The sequence below is a fragment of the Oryx dammah genome, unplaced genomic scaffold, assembly GCF_014754425.2.
Source record: "Oryx dammah isolate SB20612 unplaced genomic scaffold, SCBI_Odam_1.1 HiC_scaffold_24, whole genome shotgun sequence".
Lineage (NCBI taxonomy): Eukaryota > Metazoa > Chordata > Mammalia > Artiodactyla > Bovidae > Oryx > Oryx dammah.
Genome location: NW_024070208.1, coordinates 18,918,206 through 18,933,161, shown reverse-complemented (window position 1 = coordinate 18,933,161; position 14,956 = coordinate 18,918,206). Strand labels below are relative to the sequence as shown.

The 14,956-nt window shown below is 37.5% G+C and overlaps 1 protein-coding gene across 2 annotated transcripts in view; it reads right to left on the bottom strand.

Annotated features, from left to right (window-relative positions):
* FNDC3A (fibronectin type III domain containing 3A) overlaps positions 1 to 14,956 on the bottom strand; it is a 113,322-nt gene that overhangs the window by 57,519 nt on the left and 40,847 nt on the right. The gene's annotated exons all lie outside the window — the stretch shown is intronic.

Here is a 14,956-nt window from a genome sequence, read left to right as displayed (position 1 = left end):
TTTTTAGGGCTCTTGTTTAGAAAGCTACAAAGGCTCTGATATTAATGTGCGTGGATGCAGCAGGTTGTGAACATTACTATATTCAGTACCAGTCCAATGTGAACAACCATGAATCATTCTTTGTTATTCTAGTAGGAAATAGTGCTTGGGATTTACTACAGCACATGAGGTTAACTAGGTCTCACTAACTGTACACTCACATGCTGACATCACACAGGCAGTGATATGGATCAGTGACGCAAATCCTGTCAGGACCAAACATTAAGGCCACAGAGGTTAGAAAAAAGTGCCTGCATGGCAGGGCAGACCTGTCATCCAACACGTACAGACTGGATTAAATCAGTACTGCTGCTGATGAAGAGGCTTGTGTTAGGTCCTTTTTATATAACAGTTTAACTTTATTTTAATTATAGATTTTCCACATATAGACTCTATATTTATCTTTACATTTCTTCACAGCTTCTGTGGTTTAAGGTCTGGACCTTTAAAACATATGTTAAGGCTCCGCCAGCCACATGAGTTATCTGGAAAATGGCCTCTGTAGCCAGGCTCTTTAGACAAATCTTCTGAAGACTACACCACTACCACTGATTAAGTATTTTATATAACATATGCTTAACAAACAATATTCAGATTTAGATTTGGAGCACTACTCTGTGGCCTCAGCGTTTGCTGCTCCCTCAGTTTTCTTCCCACCGTCACCTTCCTCTTTGACCAGTTACTGTTTTTAGTTTTATTGGCATCAAAATATTAATTTCTTATGGTTACAGATAGATTTGAAAAGATAGCTTATTAAGAATAACCATGTATCAGGTTTCAAAATCCCTTCTCTTTGAATTATGCGTACCCACCTGGAATTAAGAGATTTCATCTCCTGTAACAGGAACAGAACCTATCCCTGGAGATGTGCCATAGGACGTTCAGGTTCTTCTGAAAAGGAACTTGGTCTTTACACTTAAAGCACCACCCTTCCTTCTCATTTCTCACGTTCTCCTCAAGGACTATCACTTCCCAGGAGAACTGGAAGGCCGGAAGGAGATGAGAGCTGGAGGTGTTTCCTTCTATCACTGTTTGACATTATCAGACTAACATGAAACCATGTCTTTCCCAAGCTTTCAGGCACCTGTTTTCATGTTGTTCCCTCAACTAATGATGCTTTTTATGAGAACGTAAAAAAGGCTGGTGAGTTGTTGTTGTTTTAGTATTTATTGGAGTATAACTGATTTACAATGTTGTGTTAGTTTTGCCTTTATTGCTGTCTAGTTGATTAACCATGCTGTGTTAGTTTCGAGTGTATAAATCTTAATAGAGGTATTTAATGCATACAAAAGCAATGTGTCTACTCTTTTAAAAACACAGGTGACAGTATACTACACACATTGTTCTGCACCTTAATAATATAGTTTGCTTAGAGAGCTTTCCATGTGGGTACATGCACAGGCTGCTCCAATCTCTTAATGGCTGCATAGTACTCCACCATAACAATGTCCCTTAATTTAACTATTTCCCTATTGATACTCAACTTATTTTCAACATTTTACTGTTACAAACAATGGTGTAATGAACATCTCTCCACAAACATAATTCATAGATGTATCAGTATATCAACAGGATAAATTACTAGAAGTGAAATAGCTATATCAAAGAGAATTTGTTTTTCAAGTTATCAAATCTCAGAGTTTGTATTTATATTCTTATCAACACACCCTTACCAGCAGTTATCAAACTGGGACTTCCTGGAGAGCCCTAAGACACATTACAAACCTTTCTTATGAGAAAGAGCTATAAAACCAAAAAGCATTTTGAACCTAACATGCTCAGTAATAAATTAATCATCTCTATCCTTCTACCCAAACCAATTTTTTTTCTCTTCCTTGTATATGTTGCAGCACAGCAAAAGACACTGTCATTTATCTTTATGCTCAACTGACTATGAAATCTGTAAATCATTCTAGTTTCTTCTTACCCTCCACACTGAGTGCCCAGGTCTTATCCTTATTACTTATTTGCTTTTGTTGTTGCTATTTTCCTGCTTAAAGTGAATCCTTCAGTGGCTCTTTGTTCTTTTCAGGGAACACTTGAACTGTTTAGCATGCTATAAAGGTATTTGTAACACACCCTATGGGGCTTCCCAGGTGGCGCACTGGTCAAGAATTCACCTGCCAATGCAGGAAATGCAAGAGACGTGGGTTTGACTTCTGGGTTGACTGAGCACCTATGCTTCCATTTTTAGTCTCATTTTCAGATACTCCTCAGTGTATTCTGTTTTCCACTATATTTCTTTATTCATACCTTTTCAGTCTCCTCTAATTTCTCTGTGCTATGCATTTGCACATGCTATTCCTTCTACTTCTAAGATATTTCTCAGTTATTTTTCCTCTTGGCTAAACAACTATTTCTTTAACCATCACCTTTTCCTGCACGTGTGTGTCTGTGTCCTCAGTCACTCAGTTGTGTCTGATTCTTTGGGACCCTAAAGACTGTAGCCCACCAGGCTCCCCTGTCCATGGAATTTTCCAGGCAAGAATACTGGAGCAGGTTGCCGTTTCCTCCTCCAGGAGATCTTCCCTACCCAGGGATCAAACCTGCATCTCTTGCGTCTCCTGCACTGGTGGTAGATTCTTTACCATTGTGCCACCTGGGAAGCTTTTTCCAGCACATGTGTGTGCCCAGCCGCTCAGTCATGTCCAATTCTGCAACCCTTTGGACTGTACTCAACAAATATTCCTAGCTGGGTTAGGTATGTCTCCTCTGGCCTCCCACATACATCTGGGCATACTTAATTCCATCACAGTACATATCACCCTCTCGGTTTTAACTGTAGATTACTTGCCTTTCTTCCCCACTGTGCTGTGAGGCAGGTCTAAGTCTTTCAAATGGCTGTCAAGAATGAGTCGTCCTTCAGAACAGTTAAGAGACTGGGGCAAATTCTCTTTCCAGGAAGAGAGCATGCATACACTTTCAGGTATCATGTCTCTGTGTTCCAGCAACACCCAAGCATGGGAGACTGAGTACAGGATGGGGAGAAATTCCAACATATTAAGGCTAAAAATAAAGTAAAATTTTTAAATATGATCTTTCACTGTAATGGTAAAGGGTTTTTCCAAAAAATCGAGGGATTATATGATAAAATGAAGCAGAAGAGGATGTCAAAGACAAGAGAACTTTGCTGATCCATAAATAATGGGAACGGGATTTGACTAAAGTTCACCTTCTAAAAGTGAATCTACATCCTTAAATAATGTTACTGCACATTTGAGATCAGAGTCCTATGTTAAAATTATGACTCTGGCAGACAGTAACTTTGCCTCTGGAGCCTTAGAGAAACTAAAACAGACATGCAAGGAAAACTTCTACCACCACCCTTATTATGTTGTGGCCTGACTCTTATGGTTAATGGGAGCATGTTCGGATGTGCTTTAATATAACACCACAACCACAGTCAGAGGCAAAGTCATACTTTTATCAAGATAAGAAGGGTCTGTGCTAGATATGAAATTATGCCTCGTGTTAGCTGCTGTGACACAAGAAAATGAGAACTGTGAAAGAATGATTTTTTCCAGCCCTTTATTATCTAGGTAGGTACTAAAAATCACATTCAATATTGTTGCCATATAAAGAAAGGAACCAGAAAAGATCTTTTCTTTTTTCCTGGGACAGTCTCTGCAATAGGTAAAAGGATATATAAGTCAGATTATATAATTAATTCATGGTAGTCTCTTTATAACTTTATATAAATGTTCATGGAAGATCGTAGCCTTGTGTTGTCCCAGCTACACTTTGGGGGGAAAAAACAGAAATGTTTATGCCTAAGTTAGACTGCTTAATTAACACTTCCCTGAGTTCAAATTCATGGTTGCAGTCACTGCAGGGCTAAAATAAGATAACTCTCTGTATCAGTTTGTATTCAGTTGCTCTTCTCACCAGGAGATCCTTCCAGTGATGCTAACTTTAGAGAGTCTGGTCTTTATTTTTAATAAGGAAAGTGATCTTTCTAGACATTCTGACATAAGGTTAAGAAAAAGAATGCAAAGCACAAAGTAGGTTTGTAATAAATACTTATTTCTTTTCTAGTGTCCCTTCACAGAATGATTTGGTTAAATAGAGGGGATCCAAACAAACACTTCTTTCATAAATACAGACTAGCTTACTTACACTGGTACTTTTTTGGGGCTGACAAAAATCCTCAACATCTAATGGTTTTTGCCCTGGGTTCATATCTGTCCATTTGAATGTCAGAATTCTTTAAGCCAGTTCTAAATTATGGTATCAAATTTACACATTTCTTTTTTCCACCCCCTTGATTTCAAAAATTGTCAGACTATTATTAATATTATATACTTGTAAGCTTGGTATGTCCCATATTTTTAGCTTTCACTAGTTAAAAAATCACTTATCTGCACTAAAATGGTCCACCATTTTCCTTAATAAGCTCAGGGTCTCAGCTTAAAAAAAACTCACACTCTAAATTTTATAAAATAAAATCAGGACTAAATTTTAAAAGAGTTACAACCTTTATATGGTTATTTAAGCAATTAATATTCATCAAAATTATCAAGTTGTACAGAAAACATAAAGAAGGAAAGAGATTCCTATGATCTTACCACATAGAGGCAGGCACTTGAAGGAAATGTGCTCAAATTAGTTTTGATGCATATGTACTCATTAAAAGTAATATTTTTCCTTATTACAAAAAAGCTAATTATGTTGATACCCTCAGTAATGTATAATCAATAAAAAGACTTCAAGATTCAAGTCCTGATTGAACAAAACTACTAATTAATAATCTTTCTAATCTTCCATTTTGGGGAAATAAAAAGTAAAACCAGAGCTTATCCTTTGTGTGTCCTCCAGGACGTCTTTCCTAGTCCCTGGCCTGGTCTGGATGTTCCTACCAACGCTTCTATAGCACCCTTCCTGTTTTCTTCCATCACAGCCCTTTTCTCATGTTACTGACAATCTTCCCTACGAGATCACAAACTTTGTGGAGGGCAGGGATAGGGTCTATCTTACTCACCAGTAAATCCCCAGAGTTTTGGAATAGTGACTGTTCATATCGAGTTCATAATAATTTGCTAAATAAAAGAATCGATTTTAAATGAAACCTAATATCCTAATCTAGACTCAGCAATTTACTCAACAACAATCTGCACTCTACCACCATACAATCAGTTTTAATGCTTATAATGATTTAGGGCACTGGAAGATTCTAAATTATTTTCAGTACATTCTGTTCACTAAGGCTAAATGTAATTGTTTATTTTGTAAATATTTTCAGTTACATGATTCGGAAAAAGATTTTCTGGTTTTCAGTTAATCAGAAAGGATTTTAACAAGAACACCTTGCCCCAGGTTAAAGTTTAAGGCATATACCTTATGCTGTACTAAGTTAGACTGCTTAATTAACACTGTAATAACATCATCTTTAGCAAAAATACTTAAATCCAACTGATGAAAATTTCTTCCCCAAAAGATGAGAAGGCAGAATCGAAAGATACAAATCTTCCTGTAGACCATCCCCATTATTTTAGGGTAATAAAAATTAAGATCTTTCTCAAGTATAAATGAGAAAAGAACCTTTTCAAATTCTAACATTTAGAGCATTTGAATTCGCTCAGTCATGTCCGACTCTTTGCGACCCTGTGGACTGTAGCCCACCAGGCTCCTCCATCCATGGAATTTTCTAGGCAAGAGTACTGGAGTGGGTTGCCATTTCCTTCTCCAGAGGATCTTCCCAACCCAGGGATCGAACCCGGGTCTCCCTCATTGTGGGCAGACACTTTACTGTCTGAGCCACCAGGGAATCCCAATATATAAAATATGGTACTATTTACTTCTTGAAGTTCTTATGGTAGATTCTCTCCTCGAAGAAGATCAATAAATGAAATGAAACATGCTTTCTCAGTGCTCTGAGGAAAAAATTATATCTTACAATTAAAAGTAAGAGGTTTTCTCCCCCCTAGCATCATGTAGTACAACATACATAAAGCTATGTTGTACTTTTTGATAAGGTTGGTCTTAGGGTTCAGAGATGAATCTATAAAGTTCTTAGGGTATAGAAATTGGTTTTGGATCTTTTGAAATAACACACTCCCATTTCTAGAATAGAATTTTGAATGACTTGTAGTAAATATGTGAAAATATTTTGGAAAAAAGTATGTGGTTGAGAGAAGCTAACTATTGTTAAGTCATGAGTAGAATGCCATCTCAGATACTTAGGTTTGAGAAATAGCTGTAAAGTGTGGATTTTGCAGCCAGACTACCAGAGTTCAGGTCCCAGCTCAGCTGTTCAGTCACCTGAAACTGGGTAAGTTATTAACCTAGGTCTCAGTTTTCTTGTCCATAAAATGAAGACAGTAATAGATATCTCACAGGGGTGATAGGAGAATTAAATAGATTAATTACATTCAGAATGTTTACAAAAGTAACTGGTACAGTAATTGTTCAATAACCATTAGAGAGTATCATACATGCTAATTAAATTGTAAGTCACTTTCTGCCCTTTTTCCCATTACTTGCTGTTCTATAAAGCACTGGTTTTGCAGATAGAAATGAGTGCTGAAATAAAGACAACTTGTTGCTTATTCCTAAAATAAGTCAATTAACATTTAGAGTTTCTATAAATGCAAGGGACAGTTCCAGGCGCTAATGGGGAAGGAAAGGAGATCTAGACACAATATGGTCTGTACCATAATCATTTGAGAAAGGTTAATGTGGGTCTAGACACCTGCATGTTTAAACTTCCCTGTTGAGTCTGATCCCTTGGTGGAGGGATAAAAATTATAATCTTTACAGTCAGAAAGACCTTCCTTTGAGTCCCAGATCTTTCAGTAACTCGCTATGAGACTTTAATGAACCTCAAGTTTCTCACTCTGTTAAGGTTTAAGTAAGATTAATTGTACACACCACAATGCTGTCAGACAATGAGAACTCAATTACATTATTAGTGGTGGACTCTAAAATAGAAAAAAGAGAAAAACCAGTAAGTGACATATAAACCAATAAAAGACATATACCAAGTTAGAGATAAAGGCCAGACAATGAGTGCAAAAGTAAACGGAGAAGCACTTCTTAACCCTGGGGTGGTCAAAAAAAATCTCAAGAGATGGGGAACTAGTTTGTACTGCGTTTTGAAGAATTGCAAAAATTCAGAAAGCTCTCGTGTGTACACATGTGAATGCACACTCTTGTGTAATTTTTAATGAAGGGGCAATGTAAACAAAGGTATGAGAGGGGTCTCTGTAAGAAATATATGGGGACGGGTGCTGTGCTTAGTCATTCAGTCGTGTCCAACTCTTTGAGACCCCATGGACTGAAGTCCACCAGGCTCCTCTGTCCATGGGGATTATCTGGGCAAGAATACTGGAATGGGTGGCCATGCTCTCCTCCAGAGGTAGAAACTGGAGTATCTACTAATTCTGGTATATCTGGAGTAGAAATTTCTGAAACTAAAACTAGAAAGAAAGACTGGAATGAGTTGATGGAGTGCCTAGAAAATGAGGCTAAGAGTCCTATGCTGTATGAAATGAAAGAAGGCAAGGTTTTTCAGTTTGTTTTTAGCATAGTAATAAAAAAAGTCATGCTTTAGGAAGGCCAAACTTGTAGTTACAGAAACAAATATGGAAAATAACATTTCTGTAAAGAAATTTGAATCCAAATCAATGTGGGACTAATGTGCTTATTAAAAGACTTCCCTGGTGGCTCTGCTGGTAAAGAATCTGCCTGCAATGCAGGAGACCTGGGTTCAATCCCTGAGTTGGGAAGATCCCCTGGAGAAGAGAAAGGCTACCCACTCCAGTATTCTGGCCTGGAGAATTCCATGGACTCTATAGTCCATGGGGTTACAGAATTGGACATGACTGAGCGACTTTCACAGTAACGTGCTCAAAAGAGTACTCAATTAGGTATAATACATACTTACACAGATTTCTGTGACAAGTTTTAATCAAATCCAGTTAGAAAGTATAGCTCTCTAATGCGGCTATTTGTGGAAAATTCCCCAGTTTATCAAGGGCTTTCCTGGTGGCTCAGATGGTAAAGAATCTGCCTGCAATACAGAAGACCCGAGTTCGATCCCTGGGGGAGGAAGATCCCCTGGAAAGGGAATGGCAACCCCACTCCAGTATTCCTGCCTGGAGAGAATTCCATAGACAGATGAGCCTGCCGGCTACAGTCCATGGGGTTGCAAAGAGTTGGACACAACCGAGCAACTAATATTTTCACTTTCCCCAATTTATATGGCTAGTCAGATTCATTTGATAAATTACAGTATTATCAGCCTTGGTTTCCTCATTTAGGAAGAAGCTGTTTCATACAAACAGTACTCAACTTATTAGAAAGTCAACTGGCAAAATAGGTTTTTCAAACCCAGAATGTATTACTCCATGCTTTCAACTTTATAAATGGTAGTAAGGCTCTGCTATAATTAAAAACTCACAAAATAAATACTGATATGGCCTAAAAAGTAGTTAAAATATTGTGCATGTGCAATGACAACAGAGTAGAATGACCTTTTTCTATTACTGTAAAATACATCAGAATGTATCAAATACTTAAAAATACCTTATATACTTAAGGTGTGTGTACATATATATATATATGTATATGCAATGTATATACATACATACATACATACATATATACAATGTATATACATATATACATACATACATATATATATTTGGCATGGCCTCCACTCCAAATGATGAAAATCTCAAGAGGGACAAGGAGGAACAGTGGAGAAATACTATCACATTGGGACAGGTAAAATGTGGCTGAGGGAAGGTAGACAAGTATCTTTTGGGTAAAAAGAAAGGGGGGCGGTTCTTATATACAACTCTTATATTTTACAAGATTCAAAAATGAAAAAGTATAAAAAAGAAGAGAAGAAAAACTTCCCCTTCATCCCTGTTCCCAATTTCAGGCACCACCACTCCATAAGCAAACACTGTAATTATTTTTGGAAGATCTTTGAAGATTTTCAATTATTATTATTATTTAATATAGCCTGTGGCATCTATCAGTTATTTTCTGGTATTTGTTCTTCACTTCTTCTGAATGTTAGTTGGATCCACGGGCACCTCATCCAAAGGCAACTTTTAGTTTTCTTATTTAGTTAGAAGTGATCAGCTAAGCTATGGCCAGTGAGCACAAGTTACCTGTATGATCTCCAAAGTATGTCCTTAAAGAAAGAGGGCATATCTTTTATCTCTTCTTCTCTTCCCTCTTCCATTCTGTCTGGGACATGAACATTGGTGGTGAGGCACCATGGATCACGCAAACGAGTGTAATATTCTAGGGATGGCAGATCAAGATGGAAGTAACCTGAATTCCTTTACTGCCTATGGGGCAAAGAACTCCATACAAGTGATAACAGACCTCTGAACATGACACATGAGAGAAAAAATGTTCATGTTATAATTGTCATAGTTTTCTGTTGCTCTGGTAACATTTGCACAGACTTAGTGGTTTTAAGAAACACCCATTTATTAGCCCACAGTTCTGTAGTTCATAAATCCGAGTGTTGTATAAACTGGGTTTTCTACTCAGGGTCTCACAAAGTGAAAAATCAAAGTACTGGCTAGGGTGTGTTCTCATTTGGAGGCTGGAGTCCTTTTCCAATCTCATGAGGCTGTGGTGGAATTGAGATTATTACAGCTCTAGGACTGAGATTCTCATTTCCTTGCTAGCTATTTTACACAATTATATTTCTAGATCTTACATTCCTTTTGCCATCACCACTCATTAAAAATTTTTTAATTGAGATTTTTATCACTTTAAAAAAAACAGAACTCACTGAACTGGTTGAGATTTCCTATTTTCAAGAGAACAACTTTAACAATGATATTTTATTCATTAGGAACATAAAGAATTGAAGACAACTTAATTTGTCTGAATTTTCCTTTTTAGTATAAACATTGCAGTTTTCTCTTAACTAAGTCATATATAACACAGTTTCTCTTGAAAGGTAATATTTAATAGCATTTAGGGACAATCTGGGACTATTACACAAAGTACTCAGGATGAATCATTCACTTAACCTAAAATGGGCTGAATTTATGAATGGATGATCCATTATGTTTCATTTTCAAAAACAAGACTCATTAATATTTCAAAATGAGTCTTTTGAGCCTCTCTAGCGAAACTGATGTTTTCATTTTAGAAGGAAAAATGTAGAGGGCAAATTTTTAAATAATGAATTTCCACCACATAGTTACTTATGCTTTTAGAGTATTTCCTAAGGGTAGTTAAGCTTTCCTAAGTAATGTATGCTGCTGCTGCTGCTAAGTCACTTCAGTCGTGTCCAACTCTGTGCGACCCCGTAGACGGCAGCCCACCAGGCTCCCCTGTCCCTGGGATTTTCCAGGCAAGAATGCTGGAGTGGGTTGCCATTGCCTTCTCCATGATTTAGTTTGTTAAATTATGAAAAAAAAAAATAATAGCTAATCATATGGGGAAAAGACTACTACATGTGGTTTGGGCTTGAGTTAATTATAATTTCCATATACCTTAAAGAACTTCATTTAGTTCAGTCATATTTGTAGTAAAAAAAAAAAAGTCCTTAGTCCCAAGATTATCAGTGGTCTTTAAAAAAGTTCTCAGAATACTGATCTCAGTCCAGTTCAGTTCAGTCGCTCAGTCGTGTCCGACTCTTTGCGACCCCATGAATCGCAGCACACCAGGTCCCCCTGTCCATTACCAACTCCCGGAGTTCACTCAAACTCACATCCATCGAGTCGTTGATGCCATCCGGCCATCTCATCCTCTGTCGTCCCCTTCTCCTGCTTCCAATACCTCCCAGCATCAGAGTCTTTTCCAATGAGTCTTTTCAACTCTTTGAATGAGGTGGCCAAAGTACTGGAGTTTCAGCTTCAATAAGTCCTGCCAATGAACATCTAGGCCTGATCTCCTTCAGAATGGACTGGTTGGATCTCCTTGCAGTCCAAGGGACTCTCAAGAGTCTTCTCCAACACCACAGTTCAAAAGCATCAATTCTTCAGCACTCAGCCTTCTTCACAGTCCAACTCTCACATCCATACATGACCACTGGAAAAACCATAGCCTTGACTAGAAGGACCTTTGTTGGCAAAGTAATGTCTCTGCTTTTCAATATGCTATCTAGGTTGGTCATAACTTTCCTTCCAAGGAGGAAGCGTCTTTTAATTTCATGGCTGCAATCACCATCTGCAGTGATTTTGGGGCCAAAAAAATAAAGTCTGACACTGTTTCCACTGTTTCCCCGTCTATTTGCCATGAAGTGATGGGACCGGATGCCATGATCTTCGTTTTCTGAATGTTGAGCTTTAAGCCAACTTTTTCACTCTCCACTTTCACTTTCATCAAGAGGCTTTTTAGTTCCTCTTCACTTTCTGCCATAAAGGTGGTGTCATCTGCATATCTGAGGTTATTGATATTTTTCCCAGCAATCTTGATTCCAGCTTGTGCTTCTTCCAGCCCAGCGTTTCTCATGATGTACTCTGCATGTAAGTTAAATAACTAGGGTGACAATATACAGCCTTGACGTACTCCTTTTCCTATTTGGAACCAGTCTGTTGTTCCATGTCCAGGTCTAACTCTTGCTTCCTGACCTGCATATAGTTTTCTCAAGAGGCAGGTCAGGTGGTCTGGTATTCCCATCTCCTTCAGAATTTTCCACAGTTTATTGTGATCCACAGTCAGAGGCTTTGGCATAGTCAATAAAGCAGAAATAGATGTTTTTCTGGAACTCTCTTGCTTTTTCGATGATCCAGTGGATGTTGGCAATTTGATCTCTGGTTCCTCTGCCATTTCTAGAACCAGCTTGAACATCTGGAAGTTCACAGTTCACATATTGCTGAAGCCTGATCTACTTATTATTAAAATAAATTTAAAATATGGCATATTACCATAATTATGAATATCTAAAAAATTGAGAGTTGGTAGAATATTGTTGAATCTAATTCACACTAGTGCATCCTCATTTCACAGATGTGCAAAATAATGGGCAGAATTTAAGTAATCTACTGAAGGATATAGAATCAGAACATTTTAGACTTGTGAAGAACCTTAAAAGGCATTAACTCCAACCATCCACTGAAGATAAACCTGCTAATGGCACCATAAAGTGAAGACTCAGTAGATGCATTACCACCTACAAAGGCAGATGGGAAACTGAGTGCTCCTGAGTCTCTCTGACAGCTCTGTTTATTACAAAGTTGTTCCTCATATTAAGCTAAGTTTGTTTTCCTTTAACTCCTACCCGCTAGTCTCAGAACCCAGGCTGACCTACTCCCAGACTTGTACCTTTAAAAATACACCATTAAGTAATTCATACATTTTGTTATTAATATTTCTTTAAAGTTTTATTGTGAATTTAGCAAGAAAAATATTTCATTCTGCAAGTTATAGTAATTATAGCAAACAATATAGTGACCATGATATATAAAACAGACATTTAACTTCTAATAAATTTCAGACATTTTTAATATCAAAGATCTGATATATCTAACAAGATTCATGGGGCCTAAGGTGTAGTTTGTACACGTCTCAGGGATTCTAGGATATCAGAGCAGGTCACTAGGGGTCCTACTTGGATGAAATCTTCCTCTCCCATCCCCAACAAAGACATCCTGGGAGAAAATGGCTCTTTTTTAAAACATGAATATTTGTAACCATTTAATTTATGTTAGCCAAAATCTGGAAACAACTCAAAGGTCCCTCAACAAATGATTAAACAGACACAATGCGGGGGTGTTCACGCAATGTAACACAACTCAGCAATAAAAATAAGCGAACTAATGACACATGAAAACGTGGATGGACCTCAAACTTGTTATACTAAGTGAAAAGAAGCCAAACGGAAAATTCTGTATATGCTTTCATTTATGAGCTACTACTAGCAAAGGTAAAACTATAAAGACAAAAGCATTCTGAACAGACCTAACGAGTACAAGGATTCAGACTAGAACACAGAGGCCAGAAGTGCCAACATCTGGAGTGCAGAGAACTCACTCTAGGGTAACAGAGTTGGGATAACTGGGATATAGAGCTTGTAAGTATTTAACAAAATGTTGTTTTACTAAGGACCTAAATGTCATGTGGCTCAGTTTAGGAGAGACTTACTAACAAAATGCTCTGCAAAGGAGATGGCAAATATGAAAGAGCTGACCACGTGTGTGCTTATCCTCACCATGATCCCCAAACACATGGAGAACAGAGTGGTACTTACTAGCGGGGACAAACCTTCCCTAACTTCAGAAGCCCCTATAAAGGCAGGGAGAGTCAAGATCAGGTGTATGAGAAGATAATGTGAGAGCAGAAGAGCAGTAATAAAGAGCAGCAGCAGTAAAGGGAAGACAAATAGGAGCAGAGGTGCTGACAATAACCGCCCCAGGAGCAACAGTGCTGGTCACTCTCTGAGTTAGATGACAGTGGAAGCACCAAGGGTCCAATAACCTCCCACTGGCAGACTAGAAAGTGACACCAGCAGCAACAATGGTGAAACACACATCAGTAACCACTGAGAAGCTGGTCAGAGCTACCTGGAAACAAAAAGGAAAGCAGGAAGATTTAGAGGCAGAGGTAGTATCAATGGCATACTAACTGTAGCAGGTCAAGGGGCGCGGAATCAACACACTGGGGAACTGTCGATTAGTTCCTGACTTCTCGAGGTTAAGGTGAGCTACTGCTTTCAACAAACTTAAATTCTCTTTTAACATTTTTTTTTTACATGTGAGAGTCAAATCATAAAAAAATAGCCAGAAATCCAGGATTTGGCTAAATGATTGACATCTAGGCATTACTTATGGCTCACTACATTTATATTTTTACATTAAAATTTCCATATTACCATGCAATCTTAATTGGTGCTCATATTGAAAACTCTAAGGCACCAAAATACCTCTGAGTATAAAAATATATTTTCAGTACATAGTAGTTACCAAGGTAAACAAGCATACCAATATACTTAAAAATATTTTAGCAGTTAGTTTTAATAAATACCAACAGCACACCTACTAAGCAAAAGGTATTATTTTAGCACAGAGAATCAAAAGTAAAAATGACACAGTTTTTGTTGTTAAGAAATTAAAACAGAAGGAAGCTAATACTCCTTGAACATTTTTATTAAGTAAAGTTTTATGTACCAAGCTAAAGACAGTATCATTATTTCTGTAAGTTTTGAAGTTTAGTGGAAATTTCTCTTACAAGTGTTTATTTCACTAGGAATTTGAATTAGTAAATTAGCTAGTGGGCATCCTATTTATACAGGTCTATTAGGAGCAATAGCTATTCATTAGCTTGATTACTCTTTGAAATGTGCCTCTGCATAGGTATACTTGTTAAATTTAGGACTCTCATTCAGAGTACTCACTTCCAAAATTAACTAAGATTTTAGTTTAATTAACAGGTTACTTTGGAATCAAGGACTCTTTGGTTAGAACGAATGCTGGAGCTTAAACAACCAAAATTCTTTTACTACACAAGAATTATGTAGTAATTCATCCAACCAGTACATGAGTACACATAATGATGGGTCTTTATAAAAAAAACCTTTTAAAGATAAGATCTGAGCTCAGTCTGGAAGCACTTGGATAGGCTGGAGGTAGTGGTGATATGGTTAAACTGTAGATAAGAAGAACAGTACAGAAAGTATTCAAATAAAAAGGGTTCAGAGACAGCAGATAAGCCAACTTAGCAAGACTAAAGGAAAATAGTATTGAAAGGAAAGTGGGAAAAAAGCAAGCGAGAATGATGAAATGATCTTTCAAAAAGACTAAGGAAACTGAACTGGATTCACCAAAGATTTTTGAGCAGGAGAGTGACATGAACAACATTATAGTATATTAACCTAGAAACCCTGGGAAAGAGACTAATTAGGATGCTACCACAATAGTTAAGGCATAAAGTACGCGAAGTTCATGCCTTGGTGTGGTGGCAGTCAGAAAGAAAGGAAGAAACCAGACATATAACACTTTTA